The 13,287-nt window shown below is 43.0% G+C and overlaps 29 non-coding genes across 29 annotated transcripts; all 29 read left to right on the top strand.

Moving 5' to 3' along the window:
- Positions 1-1,455: 1,455 nt before the first annotated feature.
- trnah-gug lies at positions 1,456-1,527 on the top strand. The gene has a single exon. It is a non-coding gene; the product is annotated as a tRNA-His (tRNA).
- Positions 1,528-1,639: 112 nt separating this feature from the next.
- trnar-acg lies at positions 1,640-1,712 on the top strand. The gene has a single exon. It is a non-coding gene; the product is annotated as a tRNA-Arg (tRNA).
- A 299-nt stretch (positions 1,713-2,011) lies between these two features.
- Positions 2,012-2,083, top strand: trnah-gug. The gene has a single exon. It is a non-coding gene; the product is annotated as a tRNA-His (tRNA).
- A 196-nt stretch (positions 2,084-2,279) lies between these two features.
- trnah-gug lies at positions 2,280-2,351 on the top strand. The gene has a single exon. It is a non-coding gene; the product is annotated as a tRNA-His (tRNA).
- Positions 2,352-2,463: 112 nt separating this feature from the next.
- trnar-acg lies at positions 2,464-2,536 on the top strand. The gene has a single exon. It is a non-coding gene; the product is annotated as a tRNA-Arg (tRNA).
- A 1,003-nt stretch (positions 2,537-3,539) lies between these two features.
- trnah-gug lies at positions 3,540-3,611 on the top strand. Its single transcript has one exon. It is a non-coding gene; the product is annotated as a tRNA-His (tRNA).
- Positions 3,612-4,699: 1,088 nt separating this feature from the next.
- On the top strand, positions 4,700-4,771 carry trnah-gug. The gene has a single exon. It is a non-coding gene; the product is annotated as a tRNA-His (tRNA).
- Positions 4,772-5,225: 454 nt separating this feature from the next.
- trnah-gug lies at positions 5,226-5,297 on the top strand. Its single transcript has one exon. It is a non-coding gene; the product is annotated as a tRNA-His (tRNA).
- A 378-nt stretch (positions 5,298-5,675) lies between these two features.
- On the top strand, positions 5,676-5,748 carry trnar-acg. Its single transcript has one exon. It is a non-coding gene; the product is annotated as a tRNA-Arg (tRNA).
- A 352-nt stretch (positions 5,749-6,100) lies between these two features.
- On the top strand, positions 6,101-6,172 carry trnah-gug. Its single transcript has one exon. It is a non-coding gene; the product is annotated as a tRNA-His (tRNA).
- A 112-nt stretch (positions 6,173-6,284) lies between these two features.
- On the top strand, positions 6,285-6,357 carry trnar-acg. The gene has a single exon. It is a non-coding gene; the product is annotated as a tRNA-Arg (tRNA).
- Positions 6,358-6,626: 269 nt separating this feature from the next.
- Positions 6,627-6,698, top strand: trnah-gug. The gene has a single exon. It is a non-coding gene; the product is annotated as a tRNA-His (tRNA).
- A 797-nt stretch (positions 6,699-7,495) lies between these two features.
- Positions 7,496-7,567, top strand: trnah-gug. Its single transcript has one exon. It is a non-coding gene; the product is annotated as a tRNA-His (tRNA).
- A 454-nt stretch (positions 7,568-8,021) lies between these two features.
- Positions 8,022-8,093, top strand: trnah-gug. Its single transcript has one exon. It is a non-coding gene; the product is annotated as a tRNA-His (tRNA).
- A 531-nt stretch (positions 8,094-8,624) lies between these two features.
- On the top strand, positions 8,625-8,696 carry trnah-gug. Its single transcript has one exon. It is a non-coding gene; the product is annotated as a tRNA-His (tRNA).
- A 112-nt stretch (positions 8,697-8,808) lies between these two features.
- Positions 8,809-8,881, top strand: trnar-acg. The gene has a single exon. It is a non-coding gene; the product is annotated as a tRNA-Arg (tRNA).
- A 269-nt stretch (positions 8,882-9,150) lies between these two features.
- Positions 9,151-9,222, top strand: trnah-gug. The gene has a single exon. It is a non-coding gene; the product is annotated as a tRNA-His (tRNA).
- A 480-nt stretch (positions 9,223-9,702) lies between these two features.
- trnah-gug lies at positions 9,703-9,774 on the top strand. Its single transcript has one exon. It is a non-coding gene; the product is annotated as a tRNA-His (tRNA).
- A 112-nt stretch (positions 9,775-9,886) lies between these two features.
- Positions 9,887-9,959, top strand: trnar-acg. Its single transcript has one exon. It is a non-coding gene; the product is annotated as a tRNA-Arg (tRNA).
- A 295-nt stretch (positions 9,960-10,254) lies between these two features.
- Positions 10,255-10,326, top strand: trnah-gug. The gene has a single exon. It is a non-coding gene; the product is annotated as a tRNA-His (tRNA).
- Positions 10,327-10,438: 112 nt separating this feature from the next.
- trnar-acg lies at positions 10,439-10,511 on the top strand. Its single transcript has one exon. It is a non-coding gene; the product is annotated as a tRNA-Arg (tRNA).
- A 346-nt stretch (positions 10,512-10,857) lies between these two features.
- On the top strand, positions 10,858-10,929 carry trnah-gug. Its single transcript has one exon. It is a non-coding gene; the product is annotated as a tRNA-His (tRNA).
- Positions 10,930-11,041: 112 nt separating this feature from the next.
- Positions 11,042-11,114, top strand: trnar-acg. The gene has a single exon. It is a non-coding gene; the product is annotated as a tRNA-Arg (tRNA).
- A 269-nt stretch (positions 11,115-11,383) lies between these two features.
- Positions 11,384-11,455, top strand: trnah-gug. The gene has a single exon. It is a non-coding gene; the product is annotated as a tRNA-His (tRNA).
- A 112-nt stretch (positions 11,456-11,567) lies between these two features.
- trnar-acg lies at positions 11,568-11,640 on the top strand. Its single transcript has one exon. It is a non-coding gene; the product is annotated as a tRNA-Arg (tRNA).
- A 269-nt stretch (positions 11,641-11,909) lies between these two features.
- On the top strand, positions 11,910-11,981 carry trnah-gug. The gene has a single exon. It is a non-coding gene; the product is annotated as a tRNA-His (tRNA).
- Positions 11,982-12,093: 112 nt separating this feature from the next.
- On the top strand, positions 12,094-12,166 carry trnar-acg. Its single transcript has one exon. It is a non-coding gene; the product is annotated as a tRNA-Arg (tRNA).
- A 295-nt stretch (positions 12,167-12,461) lies between these two features.
- On the top strand, positions 12,462-12,533 carry trnah-gug. The gene has a single exon. It is a non-coding gene; the product is annotated as a tRNA-His (tRNA).
- Positions 12,534-13,111: 578 nt separating this feature from the next.
- On the top strand, positions 13,112-13,184 carry trnar-acg. The gene has a single exon. It is a non-coding gene; the product is annotated as a tRNA-Arg (tRNA).
- Positions 13,185-13,287: the final 103 nt, after the last annotated feature.

Below are 13,287 nucleotides of genomic sequence, written 5' to 3'. Positions count from 1 at the left end.
TGAAGCCTTTCAGCCTTTCTTGCCTGTTTAACCAACCTGCGCATGACTGCCATGGTTGTCTGGACTCTTAAGAACTTGTGTCCGACGGGAATCGGCTCTGTCGTCACAGAAAACCAAGTGCAAACATGATATCTATATATTTTTTCTTTAATTTGGTGCACCTGCACTGTTTTACTTCACCTCTACTAGATGCAATAAGTATTAAAGTTTTAACTTTTAAAATATGCAAATCATTGTCAATAGTTGGTTGATTAGATATTTGCGTTAACGAGTTGAACAGCTTTACTTAATAAAGTGGCTGGCGTGTGTTGTTTTGCACCTGTACATCCTCCCGAAATACCTGCTTCTCACTTGACCAAACAACACTGTCTCCCCTGGCTTCCTCTCCTCAATTCATCCAGGCATTCATTCATTCATTCATTCATTCTCAGTCTTACTTTTCCATATTAATAACTCTCCGATCATTTCAGACCTTTCCACTGCTTCCTGTCCTTTAGTGACCCAAGCTTTCTTACCTCTCAGTCACATGGGGCTTGTTTGTGTACTATTGATAATTCTATTTACCAGCCCACACATCCCGTGCCTGAATGTCTCTCCTGGTTTCCATGCTATAGCTTTTCAGGTTTTCTTCCCCTCTTTGCCTGCATTAATCTTGCTATATTTAGACTGCACCTTTTGCCTGCCTGTTCCTCTCCACTGCCTATATATTTACATACCCAACAGTTTGCCTTATTCCCCTGCATCTGCCTGTGAAGCCTGAAATACACATCTGTATGTATTTACGTCCATAGTTCCCAAACGTTGGTTAGTCGTATTATAAAGGTGGTGATAATGGTGTTACTTCAAGAGCTCAAAATTTTCTCAGGTGGTACTTGGTATAAAACGTTTACGAACCACTGATTTACCTTAATAATGGTCTAACTGACAAACTGTGCATGTACACTTTATAGGAAAATCTGCACCCTGAATAGGAAGTACACTACCTCACATAATCTTCAAGGAAATGCAGGATAAACGTTGGATGGTAAACCAAATCCAAATGCCTTTTTCCACAAAAACTTGAGAAAATATTATTTTTGGCAGAATTAAGGTGCACTAGAAAGGAGAACACTGGGGCTAGTGGTGCAATGGATAACGCGTCTGACTACGAATCAGAATATTCTAGGTTTGACTCCTGGCTACATCGTGTTCCCTTTAACATTGCAGGTGAACTTTGTCTTCAACTTTCCATTGTCAACACTTTCCAGCCAATAGTAGTCAAATGACCAAATCATGCTCGTGAAAAAACACAATCCAAAACCGACAGTCTATCACATCACTGTGTATCTTGTCAAAAAAGATCCACCCTTTCTTAAAAGGGCTTTTTTGGAAACATCTCAGTCAATTAATCAGCCACAGGTATTTGTGAGCCTGTTGTTTTACTGATATTCACAGTGGGAAGAGGACAAACAGTCAGCCGTGATCGTATAGTGGTTAGTACTCTGCGTTGTGGCCGCAGCAACCCCGGTTCGAATCCGGGTCACGGCAATGAGTAATGGAGGATAAACTTTGGATGTTACACCACATGCCTTTTTCCACAAAAAACTTGATAAAATATAATTTTTGGAAGAATTGAGGTTCCCTAGAAACGAGAAAAAGTGGGCTAGTGGCGCAATGGATAACGCGTCTGACTACGGATCAGAAGATTCTAGGTTCGACTCCTGGCTAGCTCGTGTTCCCTTTAACATGGCAGGTGAACTTTCCATTGCCAACACTTTCCAGCCAATAGTAGTCAAATCACCAAATCATGCTCGTGAAAAAACACTAATAGTAGTCAAATCACCAAATCATGCTCGTGAAAAAACGCAATCCAAAACCGACAGTCTATCACATCACTGTGTATCTTGTCAAAAAAGATCCACCCTTTCTTAAAAGGGCTTTTTTGGAAACATCTCAGTCAATTAATCAGCCACAGGTATTTGTGAGCCTGTTGTTTTACTGATATTCACAGTGGGAAGAGGACAAACAGTCAGCCGTGATCGTATAGTGGTTAGTACTCTGCGTTGTGGCCGCAGCAACCCCGGTTCGAATCCGGGTCACGGCAATGAGCAATGGAGGATAAACTTTTGATCCAAAACCGACAGTCTATCACATCACTGTGTATCTTGTCAAAAAAGATCCACCCTTTCTTAAAAAGTGCTTTTTTGGAAACGTCTCAGTCAATTGCTTTTAATCAGCCACAGGTATTTGTGAGCCTGTTGTTTTGCTGATATTCACAGTGGGAAGAAGACAAACAGTCAGCCGTGATCGTATAGTGGTTAGTACTCTGCGTTGTGGCCGCAGCAACCCCGGTTCGAATCCGGGTCACGGCAATGAGTAATGGAGGATAAACTTTGGATGGTACACCACATGCCTTTTTCCACAAAAAACTTGATAAAATATAATTTTTGGAAGAATTGAGGTGCCCTAGAAAGGAGAAAAAGGGGGCTAGTGGCGCAATGGATAACGCGTCTGACTACGGATCAGAAGATTCTAGGTTCGACTCCTGGCTAGCTTGTGTTCCCTTTAACATGGCAGGTGAACTTTGTCTTCAACTTTCCATTGTCAACACTTTCCAGCCAATAGTAGTCAAATGACCAACCCCGGCTCGTGTTCCCTTTAACTTGGCAGGTGAACTTTGTCTTCAACTTTCCAGCTAATAGTAGTCAAATCCCCAAATCATGCTTTCGTGAAAAAGCGCCAATCAAAACCGACAGTCTATCACATCACGGGAAAGAAGGACAAACTCAGTCAGCCGTGATGGTATAGTGGTTAGTACTCGCGATGTGGCGCGCTTGGCGAATCGGTCGCGGCAATAGTAATGGAGGATAAACTTTTGGATGTTACACCATGCCTTTTAAAAACTTGATAAAATATAATTTTGGAAGAATTGAGGTTCTAAGCGCGCGAAAAGTGGGCTAAGTGGCGCCAATGGATAGCGATCTGACTGCAGTCCAGAAGATTCTGGTTCGGCTCTGGCTGGCTCGTGTTCCTTTAACATGGCAGGTGAACTTTGTCTTCTTTCCATTGCCCAGCACTTTCCAGCCAATAGTAGTCAAATGACCAAATCATGCTCATGAAAATGCCACAATCAAACCGACAGTCTATCCACATCACTGTGTATCTTGTCAAAAAAGATCCACCCTTTCTTAAAAGGGCTTTTTTGGAAACATCTCAGTCAATTAATCAGCCACAGGTATTTGTGAGCCTGTTGTTTTACTGATATTCACAGTGGGAAGAGGACTAACAGTCAGCCGTGATCGTATAGTGGTTACTACTCTGCGTTGTGGCCGCAGCAACCCAGGTTCGAATCCGGGTCACGGCAATGAGCAATGGAGGATAAACTTTTGATCCAAAACCGACAGTCTATCACATCACTGTGTATCTTGTCAAAAAAGATCCACCCTTTCTTAAAAAGTGCTTTTTTGGAAACGTCTCAGTCAATTGCTTTTAATCAGCCACAGGTATTTGTGAGCCTGTTGTTTTGCTGATATTCACAGTGGGAAGAAGACAAACAGTCAGCCGTGATCGTATAGTGGTTAGTACTCTGCGTTGTGGCCGCAGCAACCCCGGTTCGAATCCGGGTCACGGCAATGAGCAATGGACGATAAACTTTGGATGGTACACCACATGCCTTTTTCCACAAAAAACTTGATAAAATATAATTTTTGGAAGAATTGAGGTGCCCTAGAAAGGAGAAAAAGGTGGCTAGTGGCGCAATGGATAACGCGTCTGACTACGAATCAGAAGATTCTAGGTTCGACTCCTGGCTAGCTTGTGTTCCCTTTAACTTGGCAGGAGAACTTTGTCTTCAACTTTCCAGCTAATAGTAGTCAAATCACCAAATCATGCTCGTGAAAAAACACTAATAGTAGTCAAATCACCAAATCATGCTCGTGAAAAAACACAATCCAAAACCGACAGTCTATCACATCACTGTGTATCTTGTCAAAAAAGATCCACCCTTTCTTAAAAGGGCTTTTTTGGAAACGTCTCAGTCAATTGCTTTTAATCAGCCACAGGTATTTGTGAGCCTGTTGTTTTGCTGATATTCACAGTGGGAAGAGGACAAACAGTCAGCCGTGATCGTATAGTGGTTAGTACTCTGCATTGTGGCCGCAGCAACCACGGTTCGAATCCGGGTCATGGCAATGAGTAATGGAGGATAAACTTTGGATGGTACACCACATGCCTTTTTCCACAAAAAACTTGTAAAATATAATTTTTGGAAGAATTGAGGTGCCCTAGAAAGGAGAAAAAGGGGGCTATTGGCGCAATGGATAACGCGTCTGACTACGGATCAGAAGATTCTAGGTTCGACTCCTGGCTAGCTCGTGTTCCCTTTAACATGGCAGGTGAACTTTGTCTTCAACTTTCCATTGTCAACACTTTCCAGCCAATAGTAGTCAAATGACCAACCCCGGCTCGTGTTCCCTTTAACTTGGCAGGTGAACTTTGTCTTCAACTTTCCAGCTAATAGTAGTCAAATCACCAAATCATGCTCGTGAAAAAACGCAATCCAAAACCGACAGTCTATCACATCACTGTGTATCTTGTCAAAAAAGATCCACCCTTTCTTAAAAGGGCTTTTTTGGAAACGTCTCAGTCAATTAATCAGCCACAGGTATTTGTGAGCCTGTTGTTTTGCTGATATTCACAGTGGGAAGCGGACAAACAGTCAGCCGTGATCGTATAGTGGTTAGTACTCTGCGTTGTGGCCGCAGCAACCCTGGTTCGAATCCGGGTCACGGCAATGAGTAATGGAGGATAAACTTTGGATGGTACACCACATGCCTTTTTCCACAAAAAACTTGATAAAATATCATTTTTGGAAGAATTGAGGTGCCCTAGAAAGGAGAAAAAGGGGGCTAGTGGAGCAATGGATAACGCGTCTGACTACGGATCAGAAGATTCTAGGTTCGACTCCTGACTAGCTCGTGTTCCCTTTAACATGGCAGGTGAACTTTGTCTTCAACTTTCCATTGTCAACACTTTCCAGCCAATAGTAGTCAAATCACCAAATCATGCTCGTGAAAAAACGCAATCCAAAACCGACAGTCTATCACATCACTGTGTATCTTGTCAAAAAAGATCCACCCTTTCTTAAAAGGGCTTTTTTGGAAATATCTCAGTCAATTAATCAGCCACAGGTATTTGTGAGCCTGTTGTTTTACTGATATTCACAGTGGGAAGAGGACAAACAGTCAGCCGTGATCGTATAGTGGTTAGTACTCTGTGTTGTGGCCGCAGCAACCCCGGTTCGAATCCGGGTCACGGCAATGAGCAATGGAGGATAAACTTTTGATCCAAAACCGACAGTCTATCACATCACTGTGTATCTTGTCAAAAAAGATCCACCCTTTCTTAAAAGGGCTTTTTTGGAAACGTCTCAGTCAATTGCTTTTAATCAGCCACAGGTATTTGTGAGCCTGTTGTTTTGCTGATATTCACAGTGGGAAGAGGACAAACAGTCAGCCGTGATCGTATAGTGGTTAGTACTCTGCGTTGTGGCCGCAGCAACCACGGTTCGAATCCGGGTCATGGCAATGAGTAATGGAGGATAAACTTTGGATGGTACACCACATGCCTTTTTCCACAAAAAACTTGTAAAATATAATTTTTGGAAGAATTGAGGTGCCCTAGAAAGGAGAAAAAGGGGGCTAGTGGCGCAATGGATAACGCGTCTGACTACGGATCAGAAGATTCTAGGTTCGACTCCTGGCTAGCTCGTGTTCCCTTTAACATGGCAGGTGAACTTTGTCTTCAACTTTCCATTGTCAACACTTTCCAGCCAATAGTAGTCAAATGACCAACCCCGGCTCGTGTTCCCTTTAACTTGGCAGGTGAACTTTGTCTTCAACTTTCCAGCTAATAGTAGTCAAATCACCAAATCATGCTCGTGAAAAAACGCAATCCAAAACCGACAGTCTATCACATCACTGTGTATCTTGTCAAAAAAGATCCACCCTTTCTTAAAAGGGCTTTTTTGGAAACGTCTCAGTCAATTGCTTTTAATCAGCCACAGGTATTTGTGAGCCTGTTGTTTTGCTGATATTCACAGTGGGAAGAGGACAAACAGTCAGCCGTGATCGTATAGTGGTTAGTACTCTGCGTTGTGGCCGCAGCAACCCCGGTTCGAATCCGGGTCACGGCAATGAGCAATGGACAATAAACTTTGGATGGTACACCACATGCCTTTTTCCACAAAAAACTTGATAAAATATAATTTTTGGAAGAATTGAGGTGCCCTAGAAAGGAGAAAAAGGGGGCTAGTGGCGCAATGGATAACGCGTCTGACTACGGATCAGAAGATTCTAGGTTCGACTCCTGGCTAGCTCGTGTTCCCTTTAACATGGCAGGTGAACTTTGTCTTCAACTTTCCATTGTCAACACTTTCCAGCCAATAGTAGTCAAATCACCAAATCATGCTCGTGAAAAAACGCAATCCAAAACCGACAGTCTATCACATCACTGTGTATCTTGTCAAAAAAGATCCACCCTTTCTTAAAAGGGCTTTTTTGGAAATATCTCAGTCAATTAATCAGCCACAGGTATTTGTGAGCCTGTTGTTTTACTGATATTCACAGTGGGAAGAGGACAAACAGTCAGCCGTGATCGTATAGTGGTTAGTACTCTGCGTTGTGGCCGCAGCAACCCCGGTTCGAATCCGGGTCACGGCAATGAGCAATGGAGGATAAACTTTTGATCCAAAACCGACAGTCTATCACATCACTGTGTATCTTGTCAAAAAAGATCCACCCTTTCTTAAAAGTGCTTTTTTGGAAACGTCTCAGTCAATTGCTTTTAATCAGCCACAGGTATTTGTGAGCCTGTTGTTTTGCTGATATTCACAGTGGGAAGAGGACAAACAGTCAGCCGTGATCGTATAGTGGTTAGTACTCTGCGTTGTGGCCGCAGCAACCACGGTTCGAATCCGGGTCATGGCAATGAGTAATGGAGGATAAACTTTGGATGGTACACCACATGCCTTTTTCCACAAAAAACTTGTAAAATATAATTTTTGGAAGAATTGAGGTGCCCTAGAAAGGAGTGAAAGGGGGCTAGTGGCGCAATGGATAAAGCGTCTGACTACGGATCAGAAGATTCTAGGTTCGACTCCTGGCTAGCTCGTGTTCCCTTTAACATGGCAGGTGAACTTTGTCTTCAACTTTCCATTGTCAACACTTTCCGGCCAATAGTAGTCAAATGACCAACCCCGGCTCGTGTTCCCTTTAACTTGGCAGGTGAACTTTGTCTTCAACTTTCCAGCTAATAGTAGTCAAATCACCAAATCATGCTCGTGAAAAAACGCAATCCAAAACCAACAGTCTATCACATCACTGTTTATCTTGTCAAAAAAGATCCACCCTTTCTTAAAAGGGCTTTTTTGGAAACGTCTCAGTCAATTAATCAGCCACAGGTATTTGTGAGCCTGTTGTTTTGCTGATATTCACAGTCGGAAGCGGACAAACAGTCAGCCGTGATCGTATAGTGGTTAGTACTCTGCGTTGTGGCCGCAGCAACCCCGGTTCGAATCCGGGTCACGGCAATGAGTAATGGAGGATAAACTTTGGATGGTAAACCACATGCCTTTTTCCACAAAAAACTTGATAAAATATAATTTTTGGAAGAATTGAGGTGCCCTAGACAGTAGAAAAAGTGGGCTAGTGGCGCAATGGATAACGCGTCTGACTACGGATCAGAAGATTCTAGTTTCGACTCCTGGCTAGCTCGTGTTCCCTTTAACATGGCAGGTGAACTTTGTCTTCAACTTTCCATTGTCAACACTTTCCAGCCAATAGTAGTCAAATCACCAAATCATGCTCGTGAAAAAACGCAATCCAAAACCGACAGTCTATCACATCACTGTGTATCTTGTCAAAAAAGATCCACCCTTTCTTAAAAGGGCTTTTTTGGAAACATCTCAGTCAATTAATCAGCCACAGGTATTTGTGAGCCTTTTGTTTTACTGATATTCACATTGGGAAGAGGACAAACAGTCAGCCGTGATCGTATAGTGGTTAGTACTCTGCGTTGTGGCCGCAGCAACCCCGGTTCGAATCCGGGTCACGGCAATGAGTAATGGAGGATAAACTTTGGATGGTAAACCACATGCCTTTTTCCACAAAAAACTTGATAAAATATAATTTTTGGAAGAATTGAGGTGCCCTAGAAAGCAGAAGAAGGGGGCTAGTGGCGCAATGGATAACGCGTCTGACTACGGATCAGAAGATTCTAGTTTCGACTCCTGGCTAGCTCGTGTTCCCTTTAACATGGCAGGTGAACTTTGTCTTCAACTTTCCATTGTCAACACTTTCCAGCCAATAGTAGTCAAATGACCAACCCCGGCTCGTGTTCCCTTTAACTTGGCAGGTGAACTTTGTCTTCAACTTTCCAGCTAATAGTAGTCAAATCACCAAATCATGCTCGTGAAAAAACGCAATCCAAAACCGACAGTCTATCACATCACTGTGTATCTTGTCAAAAAAGATCCACCCTTTCTTAAAAGGGCTTTTTTGGAAACGTCTCAGTCAATTAATCAGCCACAGGTATTTGTGAGCCTGTTGTTTTGCTGATATTCACAGTGGGAAGCGGACAAACAGTCAGCCGTGATCGTATAGTGGTTAGTACTCTGCGTCGTGGCCGCAGCAACCCCGGTTCGAATCCGGGTCACGGCAATGAGTAATGGAGGATAAACTTTGGATGGTAAACCACATGCCTTTTTCCACAAAAAACTTGATAAAATATAATTTTTGGAAGAATTGAGGTGCCCTAGACAGTAGAAAAAGTGGGCTAGTGGCGCAATGGATAACGCGTCTGACTACGGATCAGAAGATTCTAGGTTCGACTCCTGGCTAGCTCGTGTTCCCTTTAACATGGCAGGTGAACTTTGTCTTCAACTTTCTATTGTCAACACTTTCCAGCCAATAGTAGTCAAATCACCAAATCATGCTCGTGAAAAAACGCAATTCTAAACCGACAGTCTATCACATCACTGTGTATCTTGTCAAAAAAGATCCACCCTTTCTTAAAAGGGCTTTTTTGGAAACGTCTCAGTCAATTAATCAGCCACAGGTATTTGTGAGCCTGTTGTTTTGCTGATATTCACAGTGGGAAGCGGACAAACAGTCAGCCGTGATCGTATAGTGGTTAGTACTCTGCGTTGTGGCCGCAGCAACCCCGGTTCGAATCCGGGTCACGGCAATGAGTAATGGAGGATAAACTTTGGATGGTAAACCACATGCCTTTTTCCACAAAAAACTTGATAAAATATAATTTTTGGAAGAATTGAGGTGCCCTAGACAGGAGAAAAAGTGGGCTAGTGGAGCAATGGATAACGCGTCTGACTACGGATCAGAAGATTCTAGGTTCGACTCCTGGCTAGCTCGTGTTCCCTTTAACTTGGCAGGTGAACTTTGTCTTCAACTTTCCAGCTAATAGTAGTCAAATCACCAAATCATGCTCGTGAAAAAACACTAATAGTAGTCAAATCACCAAATCATGCTCGTGAAAAAACGCAATCCAAAACCGACAGTCTATCACATCACTGTGTATCTTGTCAAAAAAGATCCACCCTTTCTTAAAAGGGCTTTTTTGGAAACGTCTCAGTCAATTAATCAGCCACAGGTATTTGTGAGCCTGTTGTTTTGCTGATATTCACAGTGGGAAGCGGACAAACAGTCAGCCGTGATCGTATAGTGGTTAGTACTCTGTGTTGTGGCCGCAGCAACCCTGGTTCGAATCCGGGTCACGGCAATGAGTAATGGAGGATAAACTTTGGATGGTAAACCACATGCCTTTTTCCACAAAAAACTTGATAAAATATAATTTTTGGAAGAATTGAGGTGCCCTAGACAGGAGAAAAAGTGGGCTAGTGGCGCAATGGATAATGCGTCTGACTACGGATCAGAAGATTCTAGGTTCGACTCCTGGCTAGCTCGTGTTACCTTTAACTTGGCAGGAGAACTTTGTCTTCAACTTTCCAGCTAATAGTAGTCAAATCACCAAATCATGCTCGTGAAAAAACACTAATAGTAGTCAAATCACCAAATCATGCTCGTGAAAAAACGCAATCCAAAACCGACAGTCTATCACATCACTGTGTATCTTGTCAAAAAAGATCCACCCTTTCTTAAAAGGGCTTTTTTGGAAACGTCTCAGTCAATTAATCAGCCACAGGTATTTGTGAGCCTGTTGTTTTGCTGATATTCACAGTGGGAAGCGGACAAACAGTCAGCCGTGATCGTATAGTGGTTAGTACTCTGCGTTGTGGCCGCAGCAACCCCGGTTCGAATCCGGGTCACGGCAATGAGTAATGGAGGATAAACTTTGGATGTTACACCACATGCCTTTTTCCACAAAAAACTTGATAAAATATAATTTTTGGAAGAATTGAGGTTCCCTAGTAACGAGAAAAAGTGGGCTAGTGGCGCAATGGATAACGCGTCTGACTACGGATCAGAAGATTCTAGGTTCGACTCCTGGCTAGCTCGTGTTCCCTTTAACATGGCAGGTGAACTTTGTCTTCAACTTTCCATTGTCAACACTTTCCAGCCAATAGTAGTCAAATGACCAACCCCGGCTCGTGTTCCCTTTAACTTGGCAGGTGAACTTTGTCTTCAACTTTCCAGCTAATAGTAGTCAAATCACCAAATCATGCTCGTGAAAAAACGCAATCCAAAACCAACAGTCTATCACATCACTGTTTATCTTGTCAAAAAAGATCCACCCTTTCTTAAAAGGGCTTTTTTGGAAACGTCTCAGTCAATTAATCAGCCACAGGTATTTGTGAGCCTGTTGTTTTGCTTATATTCACAGTGGGAAGCGGACAAACAGTCAGCCGTGATCGTATAGTGGTTAGTACTCTGCGTTGTGGCCGCAGCAACCCCGGTTCGAATCCGGGTCACGGCAATGAGTAATGGAGGATAAACTTTGGATGGTACACCACATGCCTTTTTCCACAAAAAACTTGATAAAATATAATTTTTGGAAGAATTGAGGTGCCCTAGAAAGCAGAAGAAGGGGGCTAGTGGCGCAATGGATAACGCGTCTGACTACGGATCAGAAGATTCTAGGTTCGACTCCTGGCTAGCTCGTGTTCCCTTTAACATGGCAGGTGAACTTTGTCTTCAACTTTCCATTGTCAACACTTTCCAGCCAATAGTAGTCAAATCACCAAATCATGCTCGTGAAAAAACGCAATCCAAAACCGACAGTCTATCACATCACTGTGTATCTTGTCAAAAAAGATCCACCCTTTCTTAAAAGGGCTTTTTTGGAAACGTCTCAGTCAATTAATCAGCCACAGGTATTTGTGAGCCTGTTGTTTTGCTGATATTCACAGTGGGAAGAGGACAAACAGTCAGCCGTGATCGTATAGTGGTTAGTACTCTGCGTTGTGGCCGCAGCAACCCCGGTTCGAATCCGGGTCACGGCAATGAGTAATGGAGGATAAACTTTGGATGTTACACCACATGCCTTTTTCCACAAAAAACTTGATAAAATATAATTTTTGGAAGAATTGAGGTTCCCTAGTAACGAGAAAAAGTGGGCTAGTGGCGCAATGGATAACGCGTCTGACTACGGATCAGAAGATTCTAGGTTCGACTCCTGGCTGGCTCGTGTTCCCTTTAACATGGCAGGTGAACTTTGTCTTCAACTTTCCATTGCCAACACTTTCCAGCCAATAGTAGTCAAATGACCAAATCATGCTCATGAAAATACACAATCCAAAACCGACAGTCTATCACATCACTGTGTATCTTGTCAAAAAAGATCCACCCTTTCTTAAAAGGGCTTTTTTGGAAACGTCTCAGTCAATTAATCAGCCACAGGTATTTGTGAGCCTGTTGTTTTGCTGATATTCACAGTGGGAAGCGGACAAACAGTCAGCCGTGATCGTATAGTGGTTAGTACTCTGCGTTGTGGCCGCAGCAACCCCGGTTCGAATCCGGGTCACGGCAATGAGTAATGGAGGATAAACTTTGGATGGTAAACCACATGCCTTTTTCCACAAAAAACTTGATAAAATATAATTTTTGGAAGAATTGAGGTGCCCTAGACAGGAGAAAAAGTGGGCTAGTGGCGCAATGGATAACGCGTCTGACTACGGATCAGAAGATTCTAGGTTCGACTCCTGGCTAGCTCGTGTTCCCTTTAACTTGGCAGGAGAACTTTGTCTTCAACTTTCCAGCTAATAGTAGTCAAATCACCAAATCATGCTCGTGAAAAAACACTAATAGTAGTCAAATCACCAAATCATGCTCGTGAAAAAACACAATCCAAAACCGACAGTCTATCACATCACTGTGTATCTTGTCAAAAAAGATCCACCCTTTCTTAAAAGGGCTTTTTTGGAAACATCTCAGTCAATTAATCAGCCACAGGTATTTGTGAGCCTGTTGTTTTACTGATATTCACAGTGGGAAGAGGACAAACAGTCAGCCGTGATCGTATAGTGGTTAGTACTCTGCGTTGTGGCCGCAGCAACCCCGGTTCGAATCCGGGTCACGGCAATGAGTAATGGAGGATAAACTTTGGATGGTACACCACAGCTCGTGTTCCCTTTAACATGGCAGGTGAACTTTGTCTTCAACTTTCCATTGTCAACACTTTCCAGCCAATAGTAGTCAAATGACCAACCCCGGCTCGTGTTCCCTTTAACTTGGCAGGTGAACTTTGTCTTCAACTTTCCAGCTAATAGTAGTCAAATCACCAAATCATGCTCGTGAAAAAACGCAATCCAAAACCGACAGTCTATCACATCACTGTGTATCTTGTCAAAAAAGATCCACCCTTTCTTAAAAGTGCTTTTTTGGAAACGTCTCAGTCAATTGCTTTTAATCAGCCACAGGTATTTGTGAGCCTGTTGTTTTGCTGATATTCACAGTGGGAAGAGGACAAACAGTCAGCCGTGATTGTATAGTGGTTGGTACTCTGCGTTGTGGCCGCAGCAACCACGGTTCGAATCCGGGTCATGGCAATGAGTAATGGAGGATAAACTTTGGATGGTACACCACATGCCTTTTTCCACAAAAAACTTGTAAAATATAATTTTTGGAAGAATTGAGGTGCCCTAGAAAGGAGAAAAAGGGGGCTAGTGGCGCAATGGATAACGCGTCTGACTACGGATCAGAAGATTCTAGGTTCGACTCCTGGCTAGCTTGTGTTCCCTTTAACATGGCAGGTGAACTTTGTCTTCAACTTTCCATTGTCAACACTTTCCAGCCAATAGTAGTCAAATGACCAACCCCGGCTCGTGTTCCCTTT

This window comes from Solea senegalensis, linkage group LG5 (assembly GCF_019176455.1).
Source record: "Solea senegalensis isolate Sse05_10M linkage group LG5, IFAPA_SoseM_1, whole genome shotgun sequence".
Lineage (NCBI taxonomy): Eukaryota > Metazoa > Chordata > Actinopteri > Pleuronectiformes > Soleidae > Solea > Solea senegalensis.
This window is presented reverse-complemented; position numbering and strand designations above follow the sequence as displayed.